This window comes from Globicephala melas, chromosome 3 (assembly GCF_963455315.2).
Source record: "Globicephala melas chromosome 3, mGloMel1.2, whole genome shotgun sequence".
NCBI lineage: Eukaryota > Metazoa > Chordata > Mammalia > Artiodactyla > Delphinidae > Globicephala > Globicephala melas.
Window position 1 is genome coordinate 117,987,576 of NC_083316.1, and position 6,021 is coordinate 117,993,596.

Below are 6,021 nucleotides of genomic sequence, written 5' to 3' on the forward strand. Positions count from 1 at the left end.
CAGACCTCCTTCATTCTCACTGCCCAAGGGGTCCACCTACAGCAAGATCAGCAATGCCAGGCTGAGCCAGGGAACTCACTTTACTCCATGGACAGCCACGGCTGGTAATCTGAGCTGAGCTGCCTTTTCCTTTTGGGGTTATCATCTGTGGCTCCTTCAGTGGTACCACGTGTGCAAAAGGTACCCCTGAGAAGGGTCCCTCTTCAAACCTTAACCCTGGACCCCTACCAGTTCACCCCGGCAAGAGAGACTGCATTACTGACAATCATCGTCTGATCTGCCCGCTCTGGTCTACCAAACATAAGCTGCAGGGCTCACGTGACCCAGAGTACGCATGGAGCCATGGTTTAACAATAAGGTCCAGTCCAGAGACCAAAACCAATGGCCAGGTTCTCCAATGTTTCATCTCTCAGAAGACCTTGTAACCTACAGCAACACTTCTGTGAGCTTCACAAACCTCAGTTGTCTGGGTCGTCTCACTCCTTGATACTCCATCTCCCCAGAGACCTTCCCATAGCCAGCCCTGCCTTTCTGTCTCCCATGGTCTTCGTTGTGTGGTTTGATTCAGCCTCTCTGGCATTTTGCAGGGAGAGAGGAGTAAGAATGAAATGTGACATGAGTACATCTTAACCCTAACACATGGGACAAAGGGGCACTAGTGAGCAGAGGGAGGGACAGAAACAAGGGGTGGGTGTGGAAGGGAATTTTCCAGTACCCCTTTGCGTGGCTCTGTCCTCCCCTTCCCCACCCACACCATAGACTGACTGCTACAGCCCCTGTCACTTGGAATACCATTTTGCTCCCTGGAAGGGGATGGTATGATGTAGTAATTAAGAGCAAATCTCTAAAGTCAAACCCTGACCCCCACCTCTACCAGTGCTGGGACCTGAGCAAGTTACTTAAATCTTGGTGCCTCAGTTTCCTTTTCTGCAAAGTGGAGATAATAATAGTGCCTACCTCACAGGGTTGCTGTAAAGATTAATCCATGGAGATATATGGATAATATGGGCAAAGGACTTGAAACACAGCAAGTGCTTATAAACATTTCCCGTTCTTTGTTACTATTTTCACCAGTCACTTCCACAGTGACTTTAGACTACAACCAGCTTGCCTGTTACCCCATCGCCCTGGTACATCCCCTGATCTTGTTTTAATCAATCATCCCATGGCATCCTATTGTTAAATTAGACCACGTTGCACTTGTCCTATTTCTACCATCCCCCAAGGTCCCTGGTTGTCATCTCCATTCCACCAATTTTGTTATTCCTCATCTAATTTCCTGTCACCCCTGTGACTCCTGATCACCTCCACTGTCTCCAGTGGCCTCCAGGTCTCACTCCCCTTCTGTGTGGTAGAGGGCACAACCGTCACCCATATTTGGGCCAGCTGGGGTGGGGGTGACCTCTGAGGGGCACGTTTCTTGCAGGAAGGAATACTCCCATTCGATCACTTCATTTATTTCTCATATTTCTCCCCATGTTTAGACATCTCTCATATTTTTACTGAGTGTCTGTTATGGACCAACCGCTGCTCAAGGGTTTAGAGAGTGTTGGGGTCCGTGGTTGGCCACCCCAAAATGTGCCTCAATGACATATTGATTGTTTTGAATTAAAGTGACTTAAGAAACAGCCAAAGCAAGAGGGACACCCTGACTCTGTCTCCCTGAAAGCAGGAAATCAATCTCTCACGTGACAGATGCACTCCCTGCATCTGGAGGTAGAAGGATGCCCTTATCACCAAAGATAGGAAGTCAGGCCAAGGAGCCTATATAAACAAGCCTTGTTCCTTCTTTAATGTACTGCCCCAAGCCCAAACTCTGTTTAAATTTTTCACTAATTGGGCACCCAAAACCCATGTTTCTGTGTCCTGTCAATTTCTCACACATTTATTGTTTCTTTGTCTAAAAACTCTAAAAGCTGCCTGCTTTGGCCACTTCTTATGTCCCACTTCTATGAGACCTCCATGCACACGAATTAAAATTTGTTTCTTTTTCTCTGTTAATCTCTCTGTGTCAATTTTATTATTAGTCTAGCCACAAGAGCTTAAGAGGGGTAGAGGGGGAAATTCCCCCCTTCCCAACAAGGTACAACAATGAGCAGAAACAGACTGTGGAGAGTTTGGTCTACGAGAGGAGTGCCCCAAATAAATGTATAATTACACCCCAAAATGAGTGTTCTGAAGGGAAGCAGTACAAGAACATGAAACAGAGGAAGCCAACCTGGCCTGGGGGTCTGGGAAAGCGTTTCCTGGAAGCCGTGCTTAAGCTGAGATCAGAAAGATGGTTAGGAGTTAATTGGGGGTGGGAAGGAGGGTTTTCCAGGCAAAGATCCCGAGGGGGACGCAAGCCTGGTGAGGAATAGAGACAGATCAAAGAGGCTGGGAGTTTGAGGCCACCCAAGATTAAGGGACCTCAGGGACCAGGCCGTGAAGACCCTTGTTGTTCTTGATTGGGATTTGGTCACCATTCCAAGAAGAGTTCAAACAGGTGATAGGTTCATCCTTGCATTTTTTTTTTTTTTAATTTTATTTATTTATTTATTTATTTTTGGCTGTGTTGGGTCTTCGTTTCTGTGCGTGGGCTTTCTCTAGTTGCGGCGAGCGGGGGCCACTCTTCATCGCGGTGCGCGGGCCTCTCACTGTCGCGGCCTCTCTTGTTGCGGAGCACAGGCTCCAGACGTGCAGGCTCAGTAGTTGTGGCTCACGGGCCTAGTTGCTCCGCGGTATGTGGGATCTTCCCAGACCAGGGCTCGAACCCGTGTCCCCTGCATTGGCAGGCGGACTCTCAACCACTGCGCCACCAGGGAAGCCCCCATCCTTGCATTTTTAAGATGCCCACACAGAAGACCGGTTAGGGTCCTCACAGCTCTCCCCACCCCCAGTTTCTCTGGCCTGAAGACTGTGCCATCTCCCCCACCCATACAGTCCCCTCCACGCAGCCCCTCCCCAGTGCCCTTTGCACATTTTTGTGAGGATGAGGTCATCGTGGGGGAGGGAAGGGAGTGCCAGGCCTCTAAGCCTCCTTTATCTTGGAGGACTGGGGCAGCCCTGGGAGCTGGGAGGGGAGGAACAAACACAGAACACCTCCCTTCCCTCCATCCCCACCCCTGAAACTAGAGCCTTGTCCCTTCCACCCCAGGCTGTTGATGTGAGCTGTATATAAGGAGATATTTTAATGCAATTTCACTGCAAGACATTTTATGAAGAGCATCTAGTCCTGCAGCTACCACTAGACTCCCTTTGGGACCTTGGGCAGGTCACCCCCTCCACAGGTCTCAGTTTCTCGGTGTGTAAAGTTAGTGGGCAGGGATCTAATGTTCAGCACGGTGACTACAGTTAACCATACTGTACTGCATACTTGAAATTTGCTAAGGGAGGGACTTCCCTGGTGGCCCAGTGGGTAAGACTCTGCGCTCCCAATGCAGGGGGCCCAGGTTCGATCCCTGGTCAGGGAACTAGACCCTGTATGCATGCATGCTGCAACTAAAAGCCTGCATGCCCCCACTAAGAGCCTGCGTGCTGCAGTGAAGATCCTGTGTGCTGCAACTAAGACCTGGCGCAACCTAAATAAATTTTTAAAAATATATATGAAACTTGCTAGGGGAGTAGACCTTGAATGCTCTCACCACACAAAAAAATGGTAACTATGTGAGGTGGTGAATGTGTTAACTAACTTCATTGTGATAATCATTTCACAATATATATATGTACGTTGCATTGCACATATGCTTGAAATTCATACAGTTTTATTTGTCAATTGTACCTCAATAAAGGTGGGAAAAATTTTTTTAAAGTTAGTGGGCAGTGCTGTCCAGTAGAATTTTCTGCAATGATGGACATGTTCTATCTGTGCTTTCCAGCATGGTGGCCACTAGCCACGTGTGGCCGTTGAGACACTGTGTGGTTGGTGAGCTGGAGGAGCTGAATGAGTTTATTTTGTTTTATTTTATTGTAATTAATTTAAACTTAAATAGCCACATGTAGCTAGTGGCCACCACACTGGACAGCACATGCAGATCTTAAACTTTTAGGGAGTTCCCTGGTGGCCCAGTGATTAGGAAAGCCACTAACCACTGGCTTTCCTAACCAGGAAAGCATATTCACTGTCGTGGCCCGGGTTCAATTCCTGGTTGGGGAACTAAGATCCTGCAAGCTGCATGGCGGGGCAAAACTTTTATGAGAATTCCAATGACAGTTATGGACCCCTTCTCATGCACTCTACCATAGATGGCCCCCTCCAGTCCCACTTATGTGGCCCAAGCAGGCAGGGTCCCCTGCCTGGGGCTCAGGTCCCTGGTCTACCTGCCCCTCTTTCTGCCTTAAAAATGCAGAAAAGTGGGGTCTGCCCTGGAGGTAGAAGAATGACTGGGAAGAACCTAGGAACTAGCAGAACACAGTCCTTTTTTTTTTTTTTTTTTAAAATAGAAGCATAGTTGATGAAGAATATTATATAAGTTACAGGTGTACAACGTAGTGATTCGTAGTTTGTTTTTTTTTCTTTTTTTCGGTACGTGGGCCTCTCACTGTTGTGACCTCTCCCGTTGCGGAGCACAGGCTCCGGACGCGCAGGCTCAGTGGCCATGGCTCACGGGCCCAGCCGCTCCTCAGCATGTGGGATCCTCCCGGACCGGGGCACGAACTCGTGTCCCCTGCATCGGCAGGCGGACTCCCAACCACTGCGCCACCAGGGAAGCCCGATTCGTAGTTTTTAAAGGTTATACTCTATTTATAGTTATTATAAAACATTGGCTATATTCCAAGCAGAACAGTTTTAAGCCAGGACTTCTGCCCCCAGCCTGGAGTACTTCCCATACATCTAAAGAAAGGCAGGATGGGGGCAGCGGTGACATTAGGGACATTTGGTCTCAGTGTCTGCTTGAACTTCCTCCTGCCCAGCCTCCCTGAAAACCACCAGACTGCCACTGGGATGGTCCCTCCTGGGGCACACAACTGCACTGTAGTGTGAAGCTGTGCTCTAGAGATGGGGTCGTGCCGGAAGCCTGCAGTGTTTATGAACTGGGGGATTTGGAGTAGCCAGAGGAGGTGGGGAGACCTCGGCCAGGAGGGGGGTTACTCTGCCCCTGTCCAGCCCCTCTTGGCCTCCTTGCACTAGAAAAGGGAGCTGTTTGCTGCTCCAGGCCTTCTGCCTGATGCCGCCTCCTCCTGCCCCCAGCACCACTCACTCACGCCTGCCGTTTTCACCGTCCACATCATCTGCGAATCAGACACTCCCCAACCCAGGAATATGGAGGTCTGAGGGGGCTCAGAGGAACTTGCCTTTGGCCCTGCGAGGCCACCCGATGTGGGGAGGAAATACTGTCCTCCCTTCTCACCTCCAGGCTCCAGCCACTTCCTCCCCAAAGCTCCCTGCATAGACCCATTTACAGAAGACAACTTTCACTGGGACTTAACTTTCTACCCTCTTGCTCTGGGCTTCCTCCTTCATCTCTCAGATGCCCACCCTCTCTGTCCCCCATCTGGAGAGTCCTTAGCTGGTTCCTGCACCCCCCACCCCGCCCACTGAGGTCTTCATTTCTTTGGCTTCGGCAGCAGTGCTGGGTTGGTCAGACGGGCTCCGGCAGTGGCCACGAAGTGGGACACACGGGGGAGACGGCTCTCAAGACACCCCTTGTCTTAGGCCCCCTAGAAGCAGAGCTTGTGGCTAGGATTCAGGTGAAAACCAGGGGGCTGAGGGTGAGGCAAAGGGAAACGAGGGCGGGGAAGCTGCAAGGCCAGTTGGGGCAATGATGCCCTGCTGTCCTGGCTGTGCTTCAAACTGGCCACAGAGAGGCGCTGCAGGGCTCAGCCGGTGTGCTCGCAGCGTGTGGTAGCGGGCTTCTGCTGAAGGCTGTGAGGAGGGTCACACCTTGGAGGGGCCCACAGCCCCCACCCACAACCTAGCCCGGGGCGTCAAATGCTCCCCAAACTTCTGGGTTCTGTCATCCAGCCCCTGGTGGCACTCGGAAACCAGATCCCACACGCACAGTGCGGTCTTGCGTCTAGGCCTGAAAGCGGAGGGGCAGC